We start from the raw sequence: 15,919 nt of genomic DNA, 5'->3' as shown, positions 1-15,919 counted from the left end.
ATCCTTGAAGAATGGCGTTCAGTGTAGGCATTCCTCGATAAAATAGTCAACTAAGGGCTCATTTACACGCAAAGACAATCTTTCAAACTATTGAAAGATTGACAGTTTTGGCAATCATTTTGCATAAAGTACTAATAGGCACTAATGTCCATTAGCACTTTATCAGCTTCATTTGCATGCAAATGAGCCTCCATGAGCTGTTTGCAGAACACAGCAGGTGATCTGAGCTCTGCAATCAACTCCATTGTTCTCACATGGGCTATCAGCATGAATAGAATGTAATCAGCCGCTCCAGTGCAGAACACAGCATGCAGTCAGTTTTATCTACTCTTCAGCTGAACAATGTATTTTAAGCTCACCTTAAAATCATTGTTCAGTCGAAAAGTAAACGATGGGAGCATTTGCACGCAACGATTATCACTCATATGCCATCGTTTGAACGAATTTTGAGCTATAAAAGTTGCGTGTAAATGGGGCTTAATTGTGCCTTCATATTCAGAGCCGTATTCAGTATTACACTGATGAATGCCTTCATTTCTTCTGCCAAAACATCCTTCCATGAGAGCTATATTGAATATTTTGTTAGTGAAGTCACCTTTTGTATTTTTTCCACAGCATACATATTTTTGCAATTTTGCCAAAAAGATCATTCATGAAAAAGAACTGAAAATATTCAAGTTCAGTTTTTGGCCAAGCCCTTAAGAAGGGGAATCCCTCTTATATAACAGAATAGGGGAACTTTATAAGATCACCAGCATGATAAACCTACCTGTTACAGGTTGCATATTATCATCACTTTCTTCTTCCTTATTAGATTCAGTTTCCCTAATCTCACTGCATACAGGAACAGTTTCTTCATGCTCACTTTCATCACTAAACTCTCCTTCACCCTCACTGTCCTCCATAATCCACCTTACAATATCTTCATCACTTACATGCTTCACCCCAGCCTTTCTCCTACAAGCAGAACTGCAAGGATACAACACGTGGTCACATAGTCTGCCGAGAAACAGCTTGCTGTCAGCTGGCTACGGCCAATACTACATGAAGAACAGGATCCAACAGTGGAGTGGGGGCAAACGAATGCAGAAAAAAAGCCAGATGACTTCCGACATCAGAGCGGTACAGGGAAAGCATTATGCCTGACGAGGTCCGAAGTTGGATTGGAAAGGGTTAACTGTTATTTCTATAGAGATTTTATTAATAATCAGCGCAGAAATCCCGGTAGTTCAGTTACTTTTTCTTCAAACTGTAGCACTTTGTATACTCTTTTTTTTTTTTGTTTCAGCAGTATTTTTGGGGTTTCATTTTTTCATAACTAACAATAACAAGTTAACCTATTCAATAAAAGAGAAAAAAAACCTTCCAATTTCCATATGGTTCATATCATTAGTTACGTAGGTTAAGGGATGGAAATAACATCTATTGGGTTAAACAAAGTAGTGAAAGGGAAAGGTGGATAAATAACTAGTGTAACAGGGTGAGAGGTGTGGTCTGGAGTGGAAGGTATGTGTCACAGAGATTATTAGCCTCTGTGATGTAGTCCGGTCCTCTTTTACTCCAGGCCAGATCTTACAACAAGTCCAGCATGCCATTTAAGGAGACAGGTGGACATTAGAGAGAGGTGTGTGTGCCTGGGAGATTCAGGCTGCAGTAAAATTGTGAGTTCCTTTGTGAGCAGTAAGGTGCTGTGGACGAGGCGCTGCGTGGTTCCAGCAGGACCCCTGGGTTACGCCTTCCCTTGGACTAGAGTCTGAAGATACTGAAGGCATAAGGACCAGCTGCGCTCTGGACATCCACAGGTCTGTGCAAACCTATGGACTTGTATGGTTTCCTCAGCTGAGGATTTACTTGCTTCACCTATGGACTGTGGAGGGTTAAACTTAAAAAGAGACTTTGTTGCTGCCATCATTTATTATTTCTCTGGAGACCCAGTCGTCTATGTTTTCTGTTAAAGATTATATGAATAAACCCAAACAAGAAGAAAAGTGACCGTTTGGTGTGCTCTTTAACTCCTCGCTGTGCTACAATAGTAACAGGTACAACAAAGAAAAGAGTTTTGGGCATAGTTCCGACAGATATCAATTATTTGGCAGATTGGTATATATGACACTAATCCAGATATCAATTATTTGGCAGATTGGTATATATGACACTAATCCAGATATCAATTATTTGGCAGATTGGTATATATGACACTAATCCAGAAATACACTGATTGCAAGAAAAATATCTGCAATTTGTATACTCCAAGTTCCATATCTAAAAAGGATCTAGGCAAATATGCAGTAAATGTCAATGAAATTAATAGCTACTTGGTTTAGACATAATCTAAGAGTGAGAAGTTACCTCTGTGACCTCTTCACGCTTTTCATCACTTTCGAATGGAGCAAAACTCTTTAAGACTACACCCATCCACAACGCTCTACTATAGAAGTCTGCCGTATGCAATACCATGTGTGGTAGGCAACCATAATGGAGCCAGTACAGAGAATACAAAATTATTTAATGCTTTTCATTTTTTTATCTATTTAATGACCCTGAACTGTTCCGGGATATTTTTAACCTAAGAACAACAATTGATCGGATAAAAAAATCTAAATATAACATAGGGTTATAATAAACATACGAGTCTCATATGGAGATATAAAAAGCTTTTTCAATGTCAGCCAGAAAAGGCTTTGTACAAACAGTTGGTTCTTACAGGAAACAAAAGCACTTTCACCTTAAGAATGTCTAAACATTCCTCAGTAGGTGACCATTGTCTTAAAGAACAATATACCCGGACATTTAATTTTAGGTGTTTGATGCTCTTTAATGTAAGTGAACAAGCATTTGCCCAACCTTTAAATATTTAGATGTTTACAAATTGCCAGTATAATATATTCACAAATGCATTTTCTGCTTTCGATGTGATGTACCTAGAAGACAACCTGCTGCTTTAATTAGCGGAATAAAAACGAAAAGAGTGAAAATTGCATTGTAAAAAGAGCAGATAGCTAGTAAAATACACATTTTAATAGAGCATTAAAATTTGATAATAGTTCTGCTTCATTAGTCGATTTCTCTAGAGAGAGGTTCCAGGTAATATTACTTACAACCAGGAGCTTTTGTAATGACATATAAGTCTTGGATACAGATTGAAAAAAAATATAAATTGGAAGAGTCTGAGATAAGTCTGGTAATGAAAGCATAGAATGTACCTTTAAATAGGAGCTGTCATATATGTAGAGTTGGCTGCCACTTACTTGAAGAATAAGTAGGTTCTTTTTGTCCTCCTAGAAGAGGTATATGGACTTAAAAAGATCTGTCAGTCCATGCATCACTTGACAATCACAGCTGAAGGGGTACAGCACTCAGCCAAGCGCTTCTGCCCATTTGTTTTAGTGACTAGTGGAGGTCTTAGCACCCGGACCCCAACGATGAACATTTCCTACATGTTACTATGATATAACAAATGTTTTTTTAACCTTTTGCAATCCCATTTTAGTTTCAGGGTTTACTCTCCTTCTGTTGCGTCTTAAGAACGTGCAACCTCAATAACATAAAACAAAGGCTCAACTGTGCAAAAGGAAACAAAAACTAAAGGGGAATGCTCTCCCTATCGTCCCTTAACCCGGGACGGGGCCCTGCCTACTCGGCAGACCGACCGCACTGATAAGTGCGAGCCTGCACTCGAACCTGGTCCACTGACCAGTCCCTCACTGGGGGCCCTAGCAAAAAACCAAAAGGAAAACAAAAAACAAACCAAAACCAGCAAAGCGCTTAGCTTTAAGATGCAGAGCTTCCACCTCTGTGTGTTGCACCGTTGCTGTCCAACATAGAACTGCCGTGAATTGACCAGCACAGAGTTAAAAGCTAGCACAGCTTAAATAGCAGCTGAGCTAGTCAGCAGCAGGTGCTGAATGACATCACTCCTGCCTCCATCACACCCCTCAGCTCCAGGAGAGGTAGGAACGCCGCCAAACCCTGGTCCGGCCTGAAAGCAAGGTGGAAACCTCAGAACGGCTGCAACAGTACCTCCCCTTCTGGGAGGGGCCCCAGGACCCTTAGGACCAGGGTTAGATCTGTGAAAATTTTTGACTTGACGGGAGTCCAATATGTGACTTACTACCAACTACTCCTCCCCATCCACTAGCCCAGGAGTCGGGGGTGGTGGGTCATTCCCAGGATCGATGAATCTTTTGAGCAGAGATTTGTGGAAAATATTGTTAATTTTCATCGCACTGGGAATTTCTAACCGAAAAGCAACCGCATTACTCTTCTCAGTTATTTTAAATGGACCGATAAATCGCGGGCCCAGTTTAGCGGATGGTTGCTTGGGTCTTATAACTCTGGTAGACAACCAAACCAAGTCTCCAACACGGAATTCCGCCCCCTCTGAGCGGTGACTGTTAGCAACTCGCTTTCTCCGCTGAACTACTCGCCGTAACTCCCTCTGGACCTCGGCAATAATAGGCCCAGAAGAATCTGGCTGCCCCGCTGCCGTAGCAACACACTTCTTCAATTTCTGAACCCTCTCAGGATCCATCTTAAAACCCTCTTGGGTATAATCTTTGAGCGTCAGTCTCTCAGGAGGGGATATGCGGCTCCTGGGGAACTCGTAGTCAGGGAGGAGTTTAATTGCGCAATCCCCCTGTCAGAGCAGTGGCAATCTGTCTGCCCCCTCTGGGGAATACACATCAGAGAGGTCAGTGATGACTTCCGGCAGCTCTTCTGCCTGAATAGAAGCTAGATCGACAGAAATGCAACCAGACAAACACCTAGGGCTCCATTTAACAATGTTCCCCTTCTCCCAGTCTACTACCGGGTTGTGTAGACGTAGCCAAGGCAGCCCCAAGACTACTTGCAAAGGGAGGGATTCTATGACATATAATGTTATAATCTCCATGTGGAACAGCCCAATTTTTAAACGGACGTTAGGCACACAAAACCTCAGACTTCTCTGCGATAGTGGAGCAGCATCAATGGCAGATACTGGGATGGGAGACTCCAGAGCCTTCATCTCTAAGCCTAAACGCCTGACCGTCTCCCGATGTATTAAATTAATACTAGCTCCACAATCCAGAAGGACTCTTATGGGGTTGCCCACACTATCAGACAGGATCTCAGCAGGAAGCATCAGTCTGGAGGGTGATATTCAGGCAATTTGATGGCCTAGAGGGGCCCCCTCAGTAATCTCCCGGTCATCAAGTCCAGACTGGCAATCATGACGGGGACAACACTGAGCCATGCGACTAATGCGGTTACAGGAAAAGCATCGACCTTTACACTGTACTTTGTTCCCATTCCTAGCCCTGGCAGCCAGAAACCCCAACTGCATGGGCTCCTCCACATCCGCCGATAAGAAGCCAGAATCTGTGGAGAGTTCCTGATGTCTCTCCCTGATCCGTCTCCCAGCTTTGATAGCCAGAGACATGGCCTCATCAAGGCTGTGGGGTACTGGATAACCTACCAGTACATTCTTGATTTTATTGGATAGACCCCAATGGAACTGGCTCTTTAAAGCAGGGTCATTCCACTGGGTTTCTGCTGCCCAACGTCGAAACCAAGCACAATAATCTTCGACAGAGGAGTCTCCCTGTCGTAAACGTCTGATATTCCCTTCAGCCACCGATCTCTTGTCTGGGTCGTCATAGATAAGACCCAATGCATCAAAAAAGTCATCCACCGAGTCCAAGGCCTTAGACGTTGGGGGTAATGAAAAAGCCCATGCCTGTGGCGCCCCCTGCAGTCTGGACATGACAATGCCCACCTTCTGGACGTCGTCCCCTGAAGACACTGGATGCAGTCTAAAGTAGAGCTTACAGGTATCCCGAAAGGATCCGAATTTCTGCCTATCACCAGAAAAACGGTCAGGTAGCTCAATTTTTGGTTCCTTGCTGGGAACCTGCAGCGCAGTTTGTCACTATTTTATCTCAGCGAGCTCAGCAGCTAGCGTGCCAAGCTGGTGCGACAAAACCTCAAGGGGATTCATAGTAACAGCACAGAATCTCCCTGAGTAGGTAAGGGCTGGTCAATCTGTTGCGTCTTAAGAATGTCTAACCTCAATAACATAAAACAAAGGCTCAACTGTGCAAAAGGAAACAAAAACTAAAGGGGAATGCTCTCCCTATCGTCCCCTAACCCGGGACGGGGCCCTGCCTACTCGGCAGACCGACCGCACTGATAAGTGCGAGCCTGCACTCGAACCTGGGCCACTGACCAGTCCCTCACTGGGGGCCCTAGCACAAAACCAAAAGGAAAACAAAAAACAAACCAAAACCAGCAAAGCACTTAGCTTTAAGATGCAGAGCTTCCACCTCTGTGTGTTGCACCGTCACTGTCCAACATAGAACTGCCGTGAATTGACCAGCACAGAGTTCAAAGCTAGCACAGCTTAAATAGCAGCTGAGCTAGTCAGCAGCAGGTGCTGAATGACATCACTCCTGCCTCCACCACACCCCTCAGCTCCAGGAGAAGTAGGAACGCCGCCAAACCCTGGTACGGCCTGAAAGCAAGGTGGAAACCTCAGAACGGCTGCAACACCTTCTTCCCCTTCTTCTCCTTGTTCTTCTTCTATTAAAATCATCCATAACCATCTTTGTTGTCATGTCTGAATAGTGTGGTACTTTCTTCACTCAAAAATGCAAATCACTGGTCCTAGGACTTGTTCACATCTCACTAGGTTCCATCACATGATCACGGAAAACGGCATCTTGATGGACCCATAGACTTCCATTGCTAAAAGTGTCAACCACAATATAAATGGAAATAAACAGAACCAATAAAGTATCTATGTGAGAAATGGAAGCATGTATTTCTTTCCAGGTTTCCACCTACATGCCTTTTTCAGTGATCTAGATGGAAACCTATGACAGAACCTGGGAAGAGAGGACGAATGAAGTGTGAACAGGCTCTTAGTATGGTCACTACATCCATACTACATCACTGTTGGTACTTAGGATCTTGAGAAGAGATGAGCAAACGTATTCGTTAAGGGCGATTTCGGAATCGAGTATCGCTATTTTCGAGTACCTGACTACTCGGGTGAAAAGATTCGGGGGCACCGGGGAGGTGGGGGTCAGCGTGGTGGAGCGGGGGGTAGCAGTGGGGAACAGGGGGGAGCTCTGTCTCCCCCCCCCCCCACTCCCCTCTGCAACCCCCCGCTCACCCCCGGCGCCCCATGAATCTTTTCACCCGAGTAATCAGGTACTCGAAAATAGCGATGCTCGATTGCGAAATTGCCCTTAAAGGGGTTGTCCCGTGAAAGCAAGTGGGGTTATACACTTCTGTATGGCCATATTAATGCACTTTGTAATATACATCGTGCATTAAATATTGGCCATACAGAAGTTATACACTTACCCCCTCCGGCGCTGGCGTCCCCGTCTCCATGGCGACGACTGAAGCCTTCTTCTCTGGTCGCCGCAACAGTCGGCGCTTGCGCAGATAAGAATCCTCTGCTGGCTGTGTCCGGGCTCACGAGCGGCGTCCTGGCTCCTCCCTCTTCTCCACGTCATCGTAGCTCCGTCTCCATCACGCGGTGCGGATCAGCCAATGAGGTGGCTGTAATCGGCAGTGGAACGCAAGACTGGAGAAGAACATCCACGGTGCACCATGGGAGAAGACCCGTGGTGCACCGTGGGAGAAGACCAGCGGCGCCATCTTTAAAAGAAGATGCTGCAGAACGGGGATCCAGGCAAGCGAATTTTTATTTTTTTTAAATAACAAAGGGATGCTTTTTAACTCTGCACAATGTGGGGGTATGTTTAAAAAAAAATTTTTTATTTCGCCGCAGGACAACCCCTTTAACGAGTACGTTCACTCATCTCTAATCTTGAGTATTTGAGCTCAATAAGACTTATCTGAAGTTGGCATTGTTGTTGTTATTTATATAAGCAAAAATCATACTTAGGGCGCCTACCCACTTGCGTTGCCGATTTTCGCGCGTGAAAAACGCGGCGTTTTCGCGCGTTTTTTGGGGCCCTCCATTGACAATCATGGGTGCATTAAGAGAAAAATAAGGACACATATGCAACTGACAGTTCCTATGTGAAAAAAACCCACAAAACGGAAAAAAACCCCAGATGGACAAGAACACATTCTATACTAATTGCTCTTGAGAAAAAACGCAAAACATCACAGGAAAAAAAATCGCAAGTGGGTAGGCGCCCTAAAACAGCAATTAAGGGATGTTTATAATACGCAAATATGGATTATGAGGTAAATAATTGTTTCTTCTACATGCTCGAAGGTTTTAATGTATAATATGGTCACATATACTATGCCAACATGTTGCCAATCAGGGACAAAAGCAGTTCTAACTATTTCCCCATGAAGCTATGCCACTCTAACTAAACAATACACCTGGCTATGGGCAGTTCTTTGACACATAAAATAAGGAATGCCATGTTTTTCTGAAAGTCTTCTTAAAGGGGTTGTCCCGCGGCAGCAAGTGGGTCTATACACTTCTGTATGGCCATAATAATGCACTTTGTAATGTACATTGTGCATTAATTATGAGCCATACAGAAGTTATAAAAAGTTTTATACTTACCTGCTCCGTTGCTAGCGTCCTCGTTCCCATGGAGCCGACTAATTTTCGCCCTCCGATGGCCAAATTAGCCGCGCTTGCGCAGTCCGGGTCTTCTGCAGTCTTCTATGGGGCCGCTCGTGCAGAATGCCGACTCCGTGTAGCTCCGCCCCGTCACGTGCCGATTCCAGCCAATCAGGAGGCTGGAATCGGCAATGGACCGCACAGAAGCCCTGCGGTCCACGGAGACAGAGGATCCCGGCGGCCATCTTCAGCAGGTGAGTATGAAGACGCCGGACCGCCGGGATTCAGGTAAGCGCTGTGCGGGTTGTTTTTTTAACCCCTGCATCGGGGTTGTCTCGCGCCGAATGGGGGGGGGGGGTTAAAAAAAAAAAAAAAAACGTTTTGGCGCGGGACAACCCCTTTAAGGATTTTCTTGGTAATGGAAGTATTCGATCCTTTCTACTCTACACAGTGCAGTCAGGCATCTTCCAGCCTCCTGCATGTTCAGTCAACATACTTTTGGTGGTTTCAATTTTTTTCACCAATTTGTGAATAAAGGATTCGTCAAAATACCTCATGCACCATACCTTTTCCAAAATGCCCTTTGCCATTGTTTAAATGAACCAGTTCTCCAGTATTCATAATCAATAAGAATACACTGTTCAACTGAGCACATTTGTGGCACATTGAGCCAAATGTCTGTTTGGAGGTCAAATCTCAACATCACATGTACAATCCACTTAGTTGAGATAGGTTTGATAGACATAGCTTATAGCCACCAATCACAGCTCAGCTTTCATTTCTCATAGCACTCTTGAAAAATTAAAGCTGCTCTGTGATTGGCTGCTGTGCACAGCCCTGCTTTTCTTTTAGACCCTTTTTATAAATCGACTCCATAATCTTTAGACTGGTCAGTTTTCATAGGGAACCATACAAAAATGAAAAATTTATTGAGGAATGTTTGGCTTTCCTAGCGAGAAAATTACCTTGTGGAACACCTATGTGCTATTATCTGGAACTTTAGGTTCCAGGGCTGGAGTGTAACTGCTCTTCTTATAGTTGCATCCCAAAAAGTAGATTTCATCAAATAGTAGGAAATTCTAAACCAAGAATATTTGCACAGTTACTACTCTTTCATTTTAGATGCAGAGTAAAAAAAAACTGTCACAAAAGTGGGAACGTACTTTAAATAAAGTTTGGGGACTTTAAAGAGTTCCTGCACTTTCATGCTGGAGTACTCATGCTCTGTTGGCCGGTTTCAGCTCCTACCAGCAGCTGAAGATGGACTATATAGTGCTTATACAGAGCTATATGGAACCGTCTTCAGCTGCCGGGAGGAGCCAAAAACGTCAATCAGAGAATGAGCGCTCCAACAGTAAAGTGCAGGTACTAGAGATGAGCGAGTATACTCGCTAACGCTAACTACTCGAGCGAGTAGTGCCTTGGCCGACTATCCTCCCGCTCGTCTGTAAAGCTTCGGCTGCTGGCGCGGGTGACAGGTGAGTTGCGTCGGTGAGCAGGGGGAGCGGGGGAAAAAAGGGAGAGAGAGAGATCTGCCCCCCATTCCTCCCCACTCTTCCCCGCCGCTCCCCGGCCCCTGAATCTTTACAGACGAGCGGGAGGATACTCGGCTAAGGCACTACTTGCTCGAGTAGTTAGCCTTAGCGAGTATACATTTGGTAAAATTTATCATGACTGTGGTGTAGATTTTTTTTTCATCAAAAAAGTCACAAATTTTTACGCAATTAGGTTGTTGCTAAGAATATTTACCACTTACTGCTGTCATACACTTCTCAATCCGCTTTTCCAAAATGTCTAGAAAAGGGGGCGTGGTTCGAGTGGAGTGAGGTTTTTAGGCACATTTATTAAATGCAACTTTTTAAAAAAGTTGCAAAATTTGTCGCCACGGCACTTCAGTAGCTGGGAGGCCTAAAAAGTAGACCTATTTACAGATTCAACAAATTTAACATCAGCATGCGACATTTGATAAATTTGACGCAAATAACAGAAATGCGGCCTCCAGCAAAGCCGAATTGAAAAATCTGCATGATAAATCGCCCCTATAGTATCTACTTGTTACTTCAACTTTACTTCCATCAATATTTTCTTATAGATTTTAAAACTTCGGAAAGCCATCTAAACAGCTACACAAGACAGCCAGAAATCGACAAGGAAAACCAGAACAAATTAGCAGCAGTCTTAGAAATAGATAATTAATAATTTTAATGTTATTAATCATGCTAATTAAAGCTCCCAGGCTCCAGGGCGGTCAGTGTGGACAGCCGATCAGAGTATAATTAGCTCATCTGTAAATGGAAGGCTGTTGACTTCCAGGTGACCTTGAGAGTTGTTTACAGCGGACCTTGCTGTCACTCTGCCGTGGCGCTGTCACTGCTCATTCATCACATGACTGACAGCGTCCATCAAAACGTAACTTCCATCAAAGTGGAATAGACGATTAGGGAGGGAAAAAAAAGGACTTTTTTGTAACTAGGTCTGCATAATCCTACAATTAAGAGCTCTTATGTAACCACGGTTATTGGGTTCTGAATAATAAAATATTCTAATTGAATAAAAAAATTATAAAATATTATTTTGCTTTCTGCAAAAGACTTGTTTAACGGCTTCCGGCTAGAAGTATGAGGCTGTGTATCAACACCATGCATCATTTAAAAAATAAAATAATATATTCTGTATTAAACATTAGGAATGGTGAGATGAGGCTGCGACCTAATCTCATTACTGTTACAAACTGCTGCTGTAAATGCAGATCTGAAAGAACGGTATGTACTGCCGCGTGAACCTGGGTTCATTTTTTTTACTGTTTGCAGAATTACAGCTCCGAAATTCAGCTCTGAATATGTTAATGCTATTTTAAAGAGAAAGGTAAATTTTACTTCGCATGCTACTTCTGTCAAAGTAATGTGAGTGATATGATGGATTATTAAACTGCTAGACAGTATTGTTAATGGAATTAAAGGTGTTGTCCTGGACAATAGCGCCAGACTTGTTCTTTGGTTTTGCTTGGTACTGCAACTGGTGAATGGGGCTGAGCTGCAATACTTCACACAACCTGTGGAGCAGTGCTGTCTATGGAAGAATGCAGTCATGCGTTTTCCTAAGGGTGCGTTTACACGAACGTATATCGGCTCGGTTTTCACGCCGAGCCGATATACGTTGTCCTCATGTGCAGGGAGGGAGGCTGGAAGAGCCCAGGAGCAGAAACTCAGCTCCCGCCCCCTCTCTGCCTCCTCTCCACCCCTCTGCACTATTTGCAATGGGGAGAGGCGGAACAGGGGTGGGGCTAATTCCCGGAACTTAGCCCCGCCCCTGTTCCGCCTCCTTTCATTGCAAATAGTGCAGAGGGGCGGAGAGGAGGCAGAGAGGGGGCGGGAGCTCAGTTCCTGCTCCTGGGCTCTTCCAGCCTCCCCCCCCCCTGCACATGAGGACAACGTATATCGGCTCGGCGTGAAAACCGAGCCGATATACGTTCGTGTGAATGCACCCTTAGGAAAATCTTTCAAGGTAACTTTTCACCACCATCTCACCCCTAAAACAGACTTCACTGGCAGGCAATCGATGAAAAATGACTCCCTTTTGAATCCTTTTCTTTTCCTAATAAGTCTATTTATTTCCACACTTGAATTCCAAAGTTATCCCATGCCATATGCTAATTAGCAGAGAAGAGTCATCTGGGTGAGAAGAGTCATGCAAATCCATGACATGTCAAGTTAACCACACCCACTTTCTCTGGATAGACAGTTCCTTGCAAGTCAAATACGCAAGGAAGTCTCTTTAGAGAAGTGGGAGTAGCTAGTTTATGAATCAGTGTGACTCTTCATGGCCAGATGACTCTTCTCTCCTCATTTTCATAAAGCGCTGGAGCCTAATTAATAGTAGATGAGCTTATTAGGAAAAGAGTTGGGATTAGAATTGATTTATTCTTCATCCTTTTTCAGCAAGTGTAGTCAGTTTTAGGGGTGAGATGATGTTGATAGGTTACCTTTAAAAGGGGATCTACTATCCTCTATATGTCACTTAAACTAAAATTAGGCGGTCATAAGACCTAAAGCTCCGAATTCAAGGAGGTGGTTCTTATACTTACCTTCCTCACCTCTCCCCCATTGTAAGGTTGCTAAGCTGTCACTGCTTGCACCCCACAGATTACTTATACACATAGCCTTATCATTATGTGCCTGCAGTGGTGGCTTTGCAAAGTTTTTAACAATTTCACAGCCTACTTAAAGGGGAATAAGCTTGATATTAGTGTAGCCTGTCCATATGCCTCACAGTAAGAGCGCTGTTTTAACACTTGGATAGCCGCGCTAAAACAGCCTGGCTATCTGAGCATTAAATTGGGTGAACTAATAGCAGCTAAATAAAAAGAGATTGTTCAAAAAAAAATAATAGCAGCTACAAGCACGCCACGGCTGCTATTAGCGAGTGTGCCGCTCCCCCTCCCTCTACTCCCCGCCCCCTCCCTTTGCCAACCGGCTTTCCTAGGAGTCTATGGGAGCTGCCGATGCTGTGCGTCAAAAGCTAGGAAATGTTCTATCTTTGGACGGCAAGAAATCTCGGCGTCAAAAAAACGGGCCTATTGTGCTTTTCTCGGTATGGCAAAAAAAGGTTCATCCAAAAGAACCCATTGGAAACCATGGGTTCTTTTATACGTGATTTTTTGATGCACCTACTTAGCGTCCAAACAGCGCTTGTGTGAAAGAGCCCTAACATATAAGGGGAGAACTCTTATAAGACCTACCAGGATGTGAACGTCATATAACTTGTTTCCATATGGACATGCCGATCATAGAAATTGGTGGAATACTGTATGTGAAAAACATGGGAACTCACTGAGCTTGGTGCATTGTGCTAATAAACAGAGATATGGCCAAAATGGAGAATTATGGTTTTTCCACAGATCCATACGTATTGACTGTCTTTTGGCTGCTTTTTTCTTTTATTGGTCTAGTACTTTGACTTACACAATATTTTTTATAAGAGGCTTCTATCCGTGGAGTAGGGAAAAAGGTGTGGCAGTAATATCTGTACACTGGGAAAAACTATAACTAGAGGGCCATTAATTTTCCTTGTCAAGGACAATGCAGAGGAAATGTAGTATTACACATATCCCAAGTAATTGAATATGGTGATCATGAGATATGTGGACATGCAATTGGCCAAGATCCACTAAAGAGGTGCAGCTTTTTGTCTTTGCACTCTCTTCTGACTCATGAAGGGGACAACCCCCCCTCCCATTTATGATGTTCATATAACCCATAGGTACAATTGCTACACGTTCCTCTGGTAGAAACATTTGTTTCTCCATAGGGGTTTGCTTAAATCAAAGTGTTCTGTAACCCGGTTTTCTTAGTTCTATGGATGAATGTTCCTATATAAAAGGATTGCTAACTTGAAGCAGAATATGTAAAGTGCTGTGAAGCTGGGAATTGCGGCCCATTTCTCACTTATGAGTGTATTGGCCCCCTGCGGTGAGAGTGTGCCTATGTATTGTGCGTGTATATAGAGCATAATATAGCTCTTTTACTATGTATAGAGATGCCTTTTGTCCGTAAATTACACAGCGATCGCTATTACTGTAGGTGAACACTTAAAAATATCTCCATTCAACCCTTTTGTTACTTGTCTCTTCTCTCATTTCAGCAATTTCCTCAATAGACCATTAAGGGGAATACTTACACAATCCAAAGCACTTTGTTATATCTGTAGGGTAGACACAATTAATATATGTTTCCCTAAGCATTACAATTACTTTTCAAGCCATAATGCTGAGGGTAATATTTGCTGTACTTACTATAACTTCCAACTTTTGGTTAGCAGCCCATGCTCCAGGTGCTGAATGCAGGGTGTGGGAGGGGGACAGCACCGACAGACCACCTAGTTTTAGTCTGTCTTCACACATGGTACCTTTATTGTGGTTTTTACTTACAGCTCTTCTGCTATTAAAAACTGCATAAAAAAGATGCACGCAGTGTTCAATAAAAAAATGCAACAAAAACGCCATGTTTGGAAGCAGCCTGAGGCCTCATTCACACAGCCGTATATACGCAGCTGCGTCCAAAAATTGCGAAGATCTAAGGCATTGGATTCCAATATATTCATTCAGATGAGCAATTTTTGCCACCAATTTTAAACACTGCATCCAGAGATAGGTCTTGCCCTATCTATGGCTGATATACTCTGAAAGCTCCCATAGACTCCTATGGAAGCTGAAAAAAAGGGAGGGGGAGGAAGTTTAACTGCATCCAACGCTGGGAAAAGAAGACAGCTGCCGCTATTTAAGCACTAACAGACATTCCGAGGATTTCTGCCGCTGCAGCATATTTTTTTGCCGATACACTGCAGCCGCCCGTGTGAACGGCAGAAAAGATCGGGACTTGGCCGCGGGTATTCTTCATTCATAAGATTTTACAGTGTGTGCACGCAACTGTAAAAACGCATATAGCCATGTCAAAGAACCCTTAGGGGCATTTATCAATGATTAGCATGTGGGACCAATGGCATTTGATTAGCAACACTAGAAGCTAGCAAGAACTACATGTGAAAGCAATGCTTTCTACTGCTTTTAGTCTATGTGTAATAGCAGACTATATTGGTAATCATAGCTTTATTAACATACGTCCTCTGTATTTATTTTTGTTGTTTTGCTCACTTCCGTTTATGTGTAAAAGTTATAAACTAATAGAATACCTTTCTTTTTAAATAAGTCACTACAGTAGTAAAAGTAGCAATGCTCCCACCAGATTTTCCATCATTTCTGCCAATGAGTTAAGGGGAAAATTAAAAGAAGTTTGTCCGTACACATGCTTAGAGGTCCTTCACACGGGCGCAGCAATTTGTGGCTGCCCACATCGCGGCTGCATCTCCCATTTTAATGCCCATTCAGATGGACGGACTGTGGCATGTATACGCCACAACCGGAATACTGTTAGGCAGAGGGGGAGTTTAGCTCTACTATACTCCCTCCTCCTTCCCCTCACCGCCCCTTGTCGGCTGCTTGCAAAGGGAGGGAGCAAGACAGGGCTGGGGCTAGTGTCTTAAACTCCCACCCCCTCTCCGCCCCTTGCCGGCTGCCGGCAAGAAGGGGTGGGGGTGGGTGGTGGGAGCTTAGCAGTGCTAGTGTGCTAATTTCCAGTCCCGCCTCCTCCCTTTGCCAGCAACCGGTAAGGGGCGGAAAGGGGGTGGGAATTTAACAGAGGTGCTGCAAAGCTCCCTCCCACCTTCATTTTTCAGCAGCTCTCATAGGCTCCCATAGGAGTCTATGGGACAGGTCACTGTAATATGGCAAAAGATAGGTCCAGACTAGAGATGAGCGAACGTACTCGTTACGAGTACTTACGCACCCGAGCACCGCCATTTTCGAGTACAGCAGTACTCGCGCGT

Source organism: Eleutherodactylus coqui, chromosome 2 (genome assembly GCF_035609145.1).
Source record: "Eleutherodactylus coqui strain aEleCoq1 chromosome 2, aEleCoq1.hap1, whole genome shotgun sequence".
Lineage (NCBI taxonomy): Eukaryota > Metazoa > Chordata > Amphibia > Anura > Eleutherodactylidae > Eleutherodactylus > Eleutherodactylus coqui.
Note: the sequence above shows the minus strand (reverse complement) of the source record.